A 14897-nucleotide genomic window follows, 5' to 3' on the forward strand; every position below is an offset into this window, starting at 1 on the left:
CAGGTTTTCTTGTGATTAATTGGAGATAAGAGTCTCACGGACTTTGCTGCCCAGGCTGGCTTTGAACCATGATCCTCAGATCTCAGTCTCCTCAGTAGGTAAGATTATAGGCGTGAGCCACTGGCACCCAGCAGAGTAGCTCCTAATTTTAACCCAATTTTTAAGTTACTGTGAGAGAAAATTTTAAAACAAACCATCATTTTCTTCTGAAAGGATTTAAAAACACTTTATTCATACCCTTTATAAAAGATTATACAAAGAAGACCTATAAACATGAGCCCATAAAAGATAATGCAAAACCTATTTTGATGTATTCACAATAAAAGGTAGAAAGTTACTTTGATTTATTGCAGATATTTTCATTTTTTAAAAATTTTCTTGTAATGAGTATTCTATACAGAAAATACTTTGACAGTATCTTTAGTCCATATCATTTGCTACTAAATAAATAGTAAATTTGTGTTGTCTTCCACCCATTTTTTACTCATCAATGCAACAAGAAATCATTGAATGGCTTCAGTAAGCTAGACAGTATAGATGCAAAAACAAATAGACAGAATACTCAAGAGTTCACAGTTGAGATTTCATGACTTTTGAGTACTTAATGTGTTCCCATTAAGCTATTAGTCATTGTGAGTTATGCATTCCAAAATGGTAATAAAAATGCCCATTACTGACATCACATAAAGCCATCTTCATGCCCCTTCATTTGAAGAAGATAACAGAGTTATCAAATGCCTTCCTTTTAGGGGTGGTGAGAATAGCATTCTTTGAATGTACTCATAACCATAAATCTTTTTTATTATTCTGTTGAATTGGGAGATTGCTATCAAATCCTTGGAGAAAAAAATCATGTATAGTTATACTAAAGGACTATTTCCTCATTCTGCTGTGTGTAAGGATGTGAAACACAACTGTGCCTTTTGCTGTGGACATCTGCTACTACAACGTGCCCAGAATCACATCCCTTTCTTCTGGTAATATCAATCGAAGGTATCTTTAGGAAACAATAACTTTCTTAGTCTTCGTCTACCATGATGAAGGGATGGTTTCCCTCACTGCCAATTCAGGGAGAAACTCTCCCACTTGACTTGAGCCTCTGTGATTCATGCAAGAGTGGGATCAGACACAAGTCAAAGCCCAGCCCTTTCTGAAGATCTTACTCCTTACATCAGGGCTATTGAAGCCTTGTTTATTTGGAGGTGCTGGAACCATTCCTGTGGCCATACACAGATTTTCCATTTGCAAATTAACAATGTGAAGGAAAGCAGAACTGAAAGGTGGTGAGATAAACTCTGACAAACACTATTTTAGCACAGATTTAACTGGAACCATGACTGCTTTTGACATTTCTCAAAGGAGGCTTTTGTTTCTTTGTTTTGCCTAGTTTGAATAAGGTATATGGTCACTTTCTGATGAAAGACTTCTAGTTAAATGAGTAAGAACAAACAACAACAACAACAAAAAACCAAAAATGTTTTAATATGGTACCCAGTACAGAGTTTCTCTTCAGTAAGCAAACGCTATTATTATTTTTAAAATATCTCATTCTTTCATTTTTAAGATTTTGACAGAACTGAAGTCCATGTGTTTCATTTAACTTCAATTTTCTCCTCAATGAGATAGAGGATAAACATCTGAATATATTACTGCCTTGGTATATGAATAAGCAAGATAAACCTTAGAGGTGATTTACATAATGCATACATATATATGCACAAAGCTAATACAGTAGACCCATTTTAGTAAATTTTATTTTCTTGTTACATTAACTATTTAAAGATAATCCTTCAGACAAGCATAAATCCTGCATTTTAAATTGTATACTTCCTAGGTTGTTGTGGTGGTGGATTTTTTTCCCCCCTCCTAACAGGGATCATAGCAATCAACTTAAAACCATCCCCTTACTCCAGCCAAGAGATCAGCTTGCATTTATAGCACAGTAGGTGTTGGCGGTCTCAAACAAGTGATCAAACACAGCTCATTATCAGCAGGTCACTTGAACAATCACCTGTATATCCATCCCCTGGGTTGCATTTTAACTAAAGTCTTCAAGAGTTTCCCTGGAAACTGGTTAGCTAAACTGTGCTTGCTATGGATTTCATAGAGTACTGCCTCCTTAATTAGATCTAGACAGTCGCCTCTCCTTTGTGTGTACCTCTAAAATTATTCCAGTCAGACTGGCTTCATAGGAGTTTGACCTGCATAGTCACACAAGCTCTTGTATTCAGAGGGGCTGTAAGTTTGAATTAAGGATCTATCGTGTACTTCCTTGAAATTCTGAATTGGTTTTTAGAAAAAGGATCCTACATTTTCATACTGTACAATGGCCTGCAAAGTACATATGGTGCTTATTTCTAGGAGTTGGTAAGTTGGTAACTAAGTAATTCAAACCATATAAGAAGCAGCCTTTAGGCTGGGGTGGGGGAGAGATGGGGTCAGTATAGTTGAGGAGGTGGGAGGGAAGGGATGGTAGGGGAAAAACAAAGGAGGCAAAAATGTTTGATAAGAAAAGTACTCATTACCTGGCTCACATAACTGTAACCCTCTGTACAGTATTTTCACAATAAAAAATTATTTATAAAATCAGCTCTCTTCATTTAAGAGAGACAAACACAAATTCCAATCACATAGGTATATTTCCTTCTTTTTCTCTGGCTTCACCACAGTGACCTTACGGGTCAACCTAGTCAGCCTACTGTATAATAGTGACCAATTTTTCAGATTAATTAAAATGAGCATTAAAAAAGATGACCTCTCATTTGCTAAATGGTAACTCTTCTTTATTACAGTTTTCTGAGCCAATATGTTTGTTAAAAAGGTAATTTTAATGCATGAGCCAGGTGCTGGTGGCTTACACCTGTGGTACTAAGCTACTTAGGACGTTGAGATAGGAGGATCATGGTTTGAACCAGCAGAAGCAGAAAAGTCCATAAGACTCTTATCTCCCTAATTAACCACCAGAAAATTGGAAGTGGATCTGTGGCTCAAAGTGACTGAGCAGTAGCCTTGAGCAGAAACTCTCAGGGACAAAGTCCAGGCCTTGAGATTAAGCCTCATGACAAAAAAAAAAAAAAAAAAAAAAGAACAAAAATAGATAATTTTATAGCCAAGAAAAAAGCTGCCAAATATCTACCCAATGAAAGTTTCATACATATGAAGAAAGTTTGTCTAGCCATCATACATTGTTAGTATCTATAATTAAATTTTACCAATTGGCTACTGCACTTCATTTTAGGAAAAAAGATCAAATAGATTTAATTTACCAAATTGCTTCCATAGTAATTTTTAAGTTCAAGAACAAAAAGAAGCATGTATTTTAAAAATCTTTAGTTTGAAAAATCTTTCTCCTCAGCATGCTTATTGTTACAAAAGAAATATAAATGTATTTCTACCCTAGGTCATCTAGTACAGTTTCTCACATTTAGCAGTTTCTTACATTGTGCCTCTTGACTGTATCATGGAAAAGCTGTGATAACCACACCTTCAACATCAGCTCAGGACAGCTAGAGGCCCATTTGGACCTCAATGGCATTGCAAGGGTCCCCATGGGAGGGGAGGCTTTTTAAAATGCAGTGTCCAAAAGAAAAGAAAAGAAAAAGTCATCTAATCAGTGTTTTCTAAAATGTATTGATGTTATAGTTTTCAAGATCACATAAATCTGAAAGTCTTAGGGTCACCTCTGTTCAACAAGTTTTTTTGTCAGAGTATTTCAGATGGTTTAAATACTTCGCCACAATGTAAAGAATACATAGGCTTTCACCTTCATTTGCTGATACTTTTAACTTCGCTTGTCTCCTTGGCAACTCTAGACATGTTCAATCACACAACTACTTTTTAAGCGTGGCTTTCAGACTGCCTCCCTCAGGCCCTTTGGGAATCTCGTAAAACCATACATATTGTTTCTTTTATCAGATCATGGATGTAGAATCTTTGGAATTCCTAAATATCACTAAATTTTACAGAGATTTCAAGATTTAAAAAACAAAAATTTCTGCAGTGTGACTCTTTTTAACCTGTTAGTTTTGTGGTAGTTGTCTATATTAATCAAAGAGGTAATCACCAAATTAGTCCTTTTTATAATATAAATTTATCAACTCTTATCTTAATTCTCTGTGTATTTCCCTAAAATAACACACTTTTTCTACTAATGTTTAAAATAATGATGTAATAAAGATACTTAATAAAAGGTACACACATAATTCTAATAGGCTGGGAAGGTGGCTCAGTGGTAGAGCACTTGCCTTGCATGCCTGAGGCCCTGGGTTCGACTCCTCAGCACCACATAAAGCATAATTCTAATAAAGAAGCTTCAAGTGTTTTGAAAATCAAGGTGTAATTCACACATATGATTCATGAAATTGCAAAAAGAACACTTAGTCTGTAAACATCAGAGTGTCTGATAAAACCTAGAGTTGCCATAGATGTAAGGAAAAAGGAAACTTCCAAATATTGTCAAGAGAAAAGTCATAAGGATAATCTTTCTGGAGGACACCATGCTCATTGACCATGATAAAGTAAGTTACTAGAACAAGTTTCTCGACTGAGAAAGTTTTCTACAAGCTGTAAAACATGGCCCGCTATTGTGGCTCACTCATACTGAGTCATAGCAGAAAGTGCAAGATTAAAATAAAGGTGGCCAATAGGCTAATCCCCACGATCACAACCACCTGTGGATTGTGTTCCACTAGAGGTTCAGGGAGTTAATGTTCAAGTTGAGCACAGAAGTCTCCCTTGAGATGAAGAGGTTTATATAAATGTCTGGAGCAAAGAAGGAAATGAATTCATGGAGCAAAGAGAGGAAAAGAACTGTCCAGCATGGGTGCCCACATCCTGAGTACTGGGCAACATCTTAACAGAGTATGAGAGCACCCAGGCTTAAGAGTTTGCAGCTGCTCAGGCAAGAGACAAAATAATGAATCATTATCTCATCAATTCAATGGGTAAACTAATGTTGGCTGAGATTAGAGTTCTGGTTGCATTCAGATTTCATTAACAACTTGTAAGGATTGTTCATATCCAACTGACAAAAGCAAACCTGAGCTTTTCAGAGGCACACAAAATGTATGACCAAGACCTGATGGAAGAGAAAGAGTTTAGAGTTGGATTCTTGAGAAACTGAAGTGATTTATTTGAGCATATACATTCTGATGAACAGTTAAAAAAAGATCAAATATGATTGAGACTATCACCTAATATAATATCATTATTGAAATGATAGTACTATTTAGACAAAGTAAACAGAATTGTCTACCATTTAAGAAACAAATTTGTTACACATAAACAAGGAGAAAGAAAATATGGCCAAGCATGAAAAAAGAATAAAGAAGTTAAGATAAAGCAGATGTTGAGCTTACTAAACAGTAACTTTAAAGAAGACCTAAATATATTCAAGAAATTAAAAAGATTTTTTTCTTTTCAAAACTTAAAGGAAGGAATGATATTAATGAGTAAACAGAATAACAAAGGAATAACAACCATTTAAAATTAGAAATATTAGATTTAAAAGTATAATAGCTATAAATAAAAGATTAATATTATGGGCTGAAGAGAAGGCTAACAAGTTGGAGTTGAAAACAGATAAAGTCAATGAAGTTAGAAATAGACCAATAAGAACTTATTAAATTGGAAGGAAGGAAGAAGAAAAAAAAAAAGATGGAGTGAACAGCCTCCTGGGCTGTGGGTATGATTGAATGGCCTCGTTTTAAAAGAATATCCTAATGTGGGGGGAATTTGAAGTAATACCAGCTGAAACCTCTCAAAAATTGATGAAAAATAATACAGTATAGATACAATAATTCATTAAGAACAACATAATAAATATAAAGAGGCAAGACATACACATATGAAAATAGCTAAAATAGCTAAAAATGAATGGCAAAGGAAAGAAAAAAAAAAGTCTTCGGCAGTATTAAGAGTAAAAAGACACTTTGCCACAATGATTGGTAGCATTCTCTGTAAAACAAGAGGGCTCAAAAATAATGAAGTGATATTTTTAATTTTTGAAAAAGACTCAGAATTCTTTATCTAGAGATATAAATATTTCATATATATTTTATAAATGAAAATGCTAATTATCATTTTCCAAAGCAGAAATGCTGTAAAATGTGTTCTATATAGATCCTTGCATTTGGAAGAAATGCTTAAAAGTATCTTTTAGAGCCAGGCCTCGTGGTAAATATACCTGCAAAGGGCAGTGGTCACAAGACCAAAAGCCTGAAGCCACCCTGGGCCACATTAATGAGATCCCCCTAAATATCTTTTAATCTTCTACTCAAAAGCAAAACATCACAAAGTACAAAATGAGATTCATAGGATCGAATAACAAAAGCAGATATGACCATTTCTTGTGAGAGCTGACTGGAATAAAGAGGAACATTTGGGAACTTTCTTTAGTCTGATAAATGCTGACACAAGACAATGCTGACTGATGCTTCCTTCTAAGGATGGCAGAGACCAAAGTTCCCAAGAGCCTGGAGTCCTCCTCAAACAACATCAACCCCTCCCACCAAGGACCTCCTTTAATAAAATAAATGCCAGCCAGTCAGAATCAGCACCTTAAGTGACAGTAAAGGAAAATTTTCCTCCCTCAAAAAAAAAAAATGTCAATATGAGCTATTTGTGATATCTCATGGAATGTAAGAAAATCAGTATAAAGATTATAATTCTTATTATGAATAAGGGATTAGTCTCTATTTTTAAAGTGACTCATTAATTATCTTTTATCCCTATTTCCAACCTCAACATTTAGAGGGCTTTATCATTTTAAAATATCTGTTATTTTAAACACCATGCTGACTTGAACTAATTTGGTCATAAAACCTGACTGGCACTGACTTGAAACTATTTATGTTCTTTACTCATTACTCATGGTTTGAAGATTTTTATGTCGCCCTGTAGAAAAAACACTGTGTGTTGTATTGTCATGGGTGTGGTCCAAGGGTCTGTACGCATTTTGAATGTGCAAATACTACCTTTTCTTGTTCAAAAGCTGAAATGCTGAAATGTTTGATTTCAAACAAGAGAATATAAACTACACTTCCTTTTTTTCTTAATTAAAATCTATCTTTCTCAGTTGTTTACAATAAGCATATGCAACTTAGCTGAATAAAAATAATTGAAGAAATGTAGTTAAATATTTGAAATCAAAGTTTTGTTTTGTTTTTCCCCAGAGATTAGAGTGTAAAGCTTCAAGAGAGCCTGGTCAGAACCACTCTCTAATACATTACCTTAGGAAGAGAATGTTTTGTGCTGGGTATGTGAGAGACTGTTTTGTGATGGCGATGCTTTTAGTACTCATGAGTGCTGTTCCTCACCAGCCCAGGTAGAGCGGTGCTACAGTGCTTCTGAGTGAACCACACACGTATGGATGCACCCACACATATATAAAACAAACATTCTCTATGTGTGTCTTCATGCACGTAAAATTTTGATTTTTAATATATAATTTTATAATATATCATTCTATTTATACGTAACCAAACCCAGTAAGTAGCATGCAATTTTCTTCCCTCTCTACAAAATATGGATAATGAAGTTGCCTTATACACTTGGCAAAGCTGCTCAAAATAAGTCAGACAACCTATGTCAACCTTCCTTGTAAACTCAAGAATATCACCATGTTAACCTCCATGGGAACACTGTCCTTCCTTATTCTTCTTCTGCTTGTGTGATAAAAAAATATTCATTTACTCTTCTTGTACATGAGTGCATCACTATAGTTTCAGAGCAAAGGAAATGTTTCCAGTAGTATAAGCATATTTATCTATATATCACTAAAGTTGCTTCTTTTTCTTTGTTTCCTTCCTTCCTTCCCCTCTCCTTATTCTCTCCCTTTCCTCCCTTCTTTCTGTTTATTCTTTCTTCCATTTTTCTTTCAGATCTTCCTATCAGAGTGTGTACTCAAATGTAGGCAACATTATAGACCAATTACCTGCATATTGTATTTTAACAAATTATTATGTATTTAATACAATTTTTGAAAAATCTCAACTAATGTTAGGATTGTCCAATATGTCCTCAAACATTGGCGTGTGAGAAGACAGGATGATATGGAAAGTGGCATGGTACAAAGGCCCTCTGATACAATGGGGCCACAGGTGATTGCTCCTTTTCAGCTCCCTGTTAAGGCCATCACGATGTTACTTCCTTGTATTCTTCCACTTACTTTCATGCTCTCTCCTCTATTTTTTTTTCAGCCCTTCAATGAACTCTCCGTGTTAATTTCCTTATCATCAGAGTCTCCTGGACTGACTTCAGGCATTGTCATGAACTCAACTAACACCTACATTGCAAATGACTCTCATATCTCTATCTCAAGCACAGCCCTCTATGGTGAAGTGTACCCTCTTTGACTTATCCTTCTGGATAGACCACCAAATCTTCAATCAAGTGTGAGACTTGGGATTGCATTTCAAAACTGTTTCCAAAAGCTCACAATGTTAAACAATTTAATCTCTCAAATTCTCACTGAACACAAACAGTGAAAAGGGCATAATAATTCCACCTCAGTTGTTTATGATGAGGTTTTTTTTAAAACCTTAATAAATCTTTTTATATGCATTCAATTAAATGGCACTACCTTCACTGTGAGTCTTTACAGTTTGGTGGCAATGTGTTTGACTCTTTGGATTTCTGAAACAGCTACAGCACACCCACTGAGAGGAGAGAAAGGAGAAGAGATCTCTGGAGAATTTCCCATTCCAGTCACTTTTTACCTGTATAAGGAAGAAATATTTTCTATTCTGAAGTCAGGTAGCAGTAGCTCATATCTGTAATCCTAGCTATTCAGGAGGTTGAGATCTGAGAATTGCAGTCAGTTTGAAGCCAGGCTGTGCAGGAAAATCTGTGAAGCTTTTATCTACAACTAACCACCAAAAAGCTGGAAGTGGAGCTGTAACTCAAGAGACAGAATCCTAGCCTTGAACAAAAACTCACACAGACAGTGTCTAGGCCTGGATTTCAAGCTTCATAACCCCCCCCCCCAGCCCCCCCCCACCAATTTCCTGAACTGGGCCTGATATCGAGAAATTAAACCTATAGAACTTGTGTCTTTAGTGATTGAATAATTGTGGGATCTGGGGATTGGTGATGAAATTGAATCATAGGAGAGCAGAGTTTGTGAGATGGTCGTGCCAGGCCAGCCCCTAGCCAATCTATTGTCATGGTGTACTCAGGGACACCCGGGCTGCTAGTGCTGCTCTGAGTTGTCAACTGAAGAATTTCATGGGTAAAGTGTGTGACTTTTACTGTCCTTGAGTGCTAGTCATTTTAATGACAGGAAGAAGAGGTGGATTGGTTGAGAGCAATGGACTATATCTTCATGATTTTCCAACACTTGTTGTAGGAGGTTGGGTAAAACTTTTTGCCAATCTGCACCACTACTATGAGGTTTTAATGAGATTTTATAGTTTGATATTGTAATTAGATATGATATCTTGGATTTGGTCTCTGATGACTTTTGAAAACTGCTTGCTCATTTTCTATTACTCTACTCAGCCATTTGCACTGATTTACAAAGCTATAAAGCTGCACATCGAGGCACCAATGGATTTGTTACCACTAAGTCCGTTCTTTTTCCTAAATAGTTCTGAAACTGGATAGTTCTTCTCAACATCCTACTTATAACTCTTGTTTAAATAATTTCATGCTTGTGCCATAAGTCCTCTTTCTCCTTTCTCTTCTGAATCTGTCTCCCACAACATTGTCAAAGGGACTTGTATAAAATATACATGGATACATATATACAGTATGTTGGGTAATATGGCCAACACATTTTAAGGTAACTTCGAATGAGTCACACCTTGTATAAATCCTTCCTTGCAGGTAGAACATGTAATTTGGTTGTAACCAAAAGAAAGTGCAAAAGCAATTGATTGTATGCCAGTGCCATTACTATGCTACATTATATGAGGCACTGTATTAATAGACTGAGGGACTGCCTGACTTAGGCAAGCAGCTTATTTTGATAGTCTATAAAGATATCCTTCTGACAGGGAATCATGCGTTCCTAAAAGAGCTAAGGCAGCAAGAAATTTAATTTCGCAAAATGTGTGTGAGTCTAGAAGGTGACCATGAGTTCAAAAAGAGATGTGGCCTGACTACACCGACAAAATGTTATGAGACTGTGACTTGAGAAGACAGGTCAGCTATCATCCATGGAAACTAGTAGAAAAGAAATATGGATAATCTAAGACAATAATTTTGTAGAAAATTTTTATGTAGCAAATTTTAAAAAACTCTCAAAAAGGTGTATCAAGCAGCTACTCTGACATTCAATAAACATGAATTGAATTAGATTGCTTTGCCTTCACTGTACTTACTGTAACTTCATTAGTGGACAATGATGCTGCTTTTCTTCTTTCTAAATCATAATCATTAAGTAGTGTCTGTAAATTCTACTGAATGGATATGTCACATTGTTATTTAATAGTATAGATATTTCCATGTTTCTATATACTCATTGATAAGTTGATTTTAACACATACCATCTCATCTTTGTGATTAATTAGCAGAATTTTTAGATTATTACAATTAACTTTATTTTTTGAAAATCTTAGGAGAAGAAAGCATTAAACTAGCACACAAAAGCTGCTTATTTTCATATTGTAGTCATAAACAAATTATCCCTAATTTAGATTCTTTGAACAATAAGTATTAATTACCTTAGAGGTTCTTAAGACTATAGCAATAGTCTCACTGCACTAAAAGGAAAGCTTCTAGAATTCTATTCCTTTTTGGATATTCTAGAATTTAGAAAGCAGAAATCGAGCGGTTCATTGTTCTATACTGCCTTAGGGGAAGAGAAAATAAGTGTGTAACTTAGCCAAATTAAACATGTGATTCTAATGAATGGATTCATCTCAAAAATTCATTTAAAATTCTTTTGTTCCAATTTATACTAGATTTAGCATTCTACAATGAAACATGTCCTTCCATTTTCTAAAATCTGAACTTTTCCCAGAAAAATAAAGAAAAATAATTAAAGCTAGCTTTGCACACAAGCCACCCCAACTGAGAGCTCCAGAGGTCTTGCAGTAGTCACTAAGGGACTGCCTCCCTGGCAGAAGGAAAGGGAGGCTACACATTCTTGTGAGGGGACAAAGGCTGCCAAATCCACCCCAGGGAAACTTGGCAGCACATCAAGAACAAAACCATAGTGTGGCTATTCATTCTTGACACGCAGACAATAGGCTTCATAAATTAATGTCATTGGGGTCAAAAATTGTCTTACACTCCCTTAGGTAGAAGTTAAGTAGAGGCAGCATGCAGGACTGAGCTTTCACTGTAGTGGTTCTCAAGTCCTCAACAGAAAGGTTGGTGATTAAATAGTCAAGGAGCCAATGGTACGGAGCAAATAACTCCATTTCTCTTCTTGCTGAAAAGCACCATTTCACTGCAAATATGCAAGTTTACCCAGTCTATCAATCACCCACAAAGATTCCATTTGAATTAGTTAAGAGAAGCATGACAGAAAGTTTTCTGTGTGTATTTTTTGGTGAATATGTGATGCATTTGGTATACATACATACTTTCTATCTTAAACAAACTGTAAATATGTAGAAATCTAATGATAACCTGAAAAAACTCAACATGAAATGCTACTTCATCTATGCTTCCTTTCTGTATCACTAAAAGTATTTACCTCCACTTCTTAATAGAATATAATACACACAACATGCATCAAATTTACAAGCTTAATTCTAGAAAGGTTAGGTTAGTTTACACAGAAAAATCCAGTGTGTTTGAAGACACAGTTTAACCAGTTTTTCTGTCATCTTGTTCACATGTAAGATGTGGTGACAGCAAGTAGATGGGTTAAGTGATAGCCCTTAAAGGAATACCAATAGTGGGTGTTGAGAGTCAGTCCATTAGTGGCATCTTCTGATGTGCATAGAACAAACAATAATATTGCATTTAGAGCAAAATGATAAAATGCAAATGGAATTACCTTCATTAAAGGAAAAAATATAAGTAGTATAGTCAGTGAGTTAGGACTTTGAAGAAGAAAGATGATCAGAAAGTAAAATAAGACAGAAAATATTCATATCTGAATTAACATAAACTATATATTGGCATGACCTTAATGTATCTAAAATTCCATCTGAATACAGTGCTGAATAATGAGGACAACTCATTCACTCATTCAAATAATGCCTATTTAAGAGCTACTTTGAATAATTCAATAGCTTAGATATTGAATGTAGATCAAGGACTATATCAGAACAATACTACTGCCCCAAGCCGCTTAGGTTCCTTGTGTATCAGAAATTAAGTAGGAGGGTTGAACGAGATAAATCATATATTACATTATAACAATAACAACACATTCCAGAAACTGAAGCATGCTTATTATGAGCACAGTACTAAATAAATGGGTAACTGGAACATCTGGCAAGATTGCAGTTTATGTAAGCATTATAGGAGAATAGACCTTATGCTAACTTTAAAAGAAAGATCTCTGAAGAGTAATATTAAAAAGAGTTTGCTTTTAGAAATAATTGTCTTGAGATTAACCATATATGCCTTTCAAGTAAATCTCTCTTTAATGTGTAAATTAATTGAGAATATTTCTCTCTGGATTGGACATCATGATCTTTCTTAAATGGCCTTCTGCACTACCTGATACCTGATCGGGCAGCCAGGACCCCATTAGTTATGATTTTCCTTCGATCAGTTCAGCCATCATTCTACACAGTTAAATTAGTATTGCCTGCTGTGAAAATCCTTGTGCAGTCCATGGAAAACCCTCAGAAGTTTTCAGATTCAACTTTGCAAAGCAGTGACCCACATGTTATTTTTTTTTTTTAATTGAGTGACTTGGAAAGGCATTTGCTTCTTATTTCTAAGCAAAGGGAAAATGTAGACATCATATTCAAAAAGGTAGTCAGGCACAGATTCCAACTGACAGTAGTGTTCCCAAACTCTAATGTACTACATTTTGCCTGGAGTATTTTAGGGTCTTTAAAATCAGAATTCCTGGCTCTGAAGATCATTAAGTGTGCCATTTCTAAGAGCTTCAACTGCCAGAACTGTACTTACCAGGAAGCCAGTTTTCCTCCAACGCTACCAGTCAAGCATGTTAAGGCTTAGTCACAAATGTGGCACAAACTTCAAACTTCCACACTTTCAAAAGGCTTAACTGGAGCCAGCTTCCAACTTAGTACTCACCCAGTTAAACGGAAGCTAATAAGAAGCATGAAATTGTAGATGCCATGTAAGAATTTTGGCAGAGCACCACAGATATTGACCCTACATTAAAAATTCATAATGATATTAAATCACCCTAAAACTTTAACACCCATTCATAAGAATACTTCCCATTATTCCATAAAAAACCACATGTCATTCTGATTCATGGGTAGCACTAAAATAAAAATTTGACAGAATATGTTTGAACCTGACCCAAAGACTTAAATATTTTCCCAACTCCAGAAGCAAAAGGAAAACAGACAGAAATCTCTGGGCTTATGCATTAGAGTCTGCTCTGAGCAATTGGCCTGGTAATAAGCAGTAGGTGGCAAAGTTAAAATAGAAATGCTAATCCCATGAGAGTCCTCTCCTGCTGTTTTACATCTGCCCTAAAGATTAAAAAAAGAAACTGAGCAAATAATACAGAATAAAACAAAGCCATGATTTTTATATGTATGTTTGTGTGTGTATTTTAAATATATGATCTGTCTTAGGAAGGAGTGAGAAAATAAGTAATTTAGCTTCTAGCTAAAAATTGAATAACATAGCAAGTTTTCTAAAATTCAGAATAAAAGTAGAATGATTTATTATGGGAAATATTATGCATCCCTATATTATCTCCTCAAATTAGAAATCGGTTTGTTTAAGAAGGTTATTTCTTTGCTATACTTTTACTTTTACATGTATAGACCAAAACAGTCAAACATAATCTACTTTAGGCCTTGTGCATTGAGGATTCAGTGGCTCCTGTTCAAGTCTTCCTGTGCAGCACAAAACCAACCTTACTTAGTACATGAACAAGAAATGGGTGTGGTTGAGTTTTAAGAAAGCTTTATGAACAGTGAAATCTAAGTCCTAATTTTTATTACTCACAAAATATTCTTCTTCTGTGTATCTTAACCATTTCCAATATAAAACAATATTCTTAGTGCATATAGTATACACTTGCCCAGATTTTTTCCATAGGTTACATAGTCAGATCACTCTTAGACCAGATATTGATGATGTGCAGAGAAGTAAAAGTTAAATGCCAATGACCACTTCTGTCACCTTCCCCTTTTTCTTCATTTTTTTCGTCTTTCATTCCATCTTGTTTTCCAGTTCTTTCATTCCTTCCTCCCTCTTTTTTTCTTTCCTTCCCTCTTTTCCTTTCTCTATCCATTCTTCCCTCCCTCCTTCCCCCTTTCCTTTCCTTTTTTCATTTATTTGTTGGATTACTCTGTTCATTATCTGGCAATACATAAACTATAATCTGAGGCATTCCAATGAGAATGGAAGGCCAATTTATCAGCATCTCAATCTCAGCTAGAGTTAAACTCACTATTGACACTAATTATCACAGTTACAAGGCACTAAGCCCACACAACTACCCATGGGGATGCTTTTAATTTCAAAATTATTCATAATATTTATGTCAAATAAACTTACACAATATCCTGTTTACACTCCAATGAACTTGTCACATGCTTTCTTGATGACTGATGATTTCCCCAATCCCCCTAAAAATTTCTTGATGGCACAGAAGGAAGGAAGCTATGACAAAAGCCTTCCTTAGAAAGTGGAGGTGTGGCTCAAATGGTAGGGTGCCAGCCTTGAGTGAAAAAGAAACTTCCCTCCATGTGAACAAGCCGGAGAATCATTGTTTATAACAGTGAAAGAAGTCTTTAAAAATGTTTTTAGAGATTTGGTAATTCCAAAGAAATAAT

At 35.4% G+C, this 14897-nt stretch overlaps 1 protein-coding gene across 1 annotated transcript in view; it reads right to left on the reverse strand.

The window, feature by feature from the left end:
* Sema3c (semaphorin 3C) overlaps positions 1–14897 on the reverse strand; it is a 145087-nt gene that overhangs the window by 20539 nt on the left and 109651 nt on the right. The window lies entirely within an intron of this gene.

Source organism: Dipodomys merriami, unplaced genomic scaffold, assembly GCF_024711535.1.
Source record: "Dipodomys merriami isolate MVZ:Mamm:240054 unplaced genomic scaffold, mDipMer1.0.p SCAF_5, whole genome shotgun sequence".
Classification (NCBI taxonomy): domain Eukaryota; kingdom Metazoa; phylum Chordata; class Mammalia; order Rodentia; family Heteromyidae; genus Dipodomys; species Dipodomys merriami.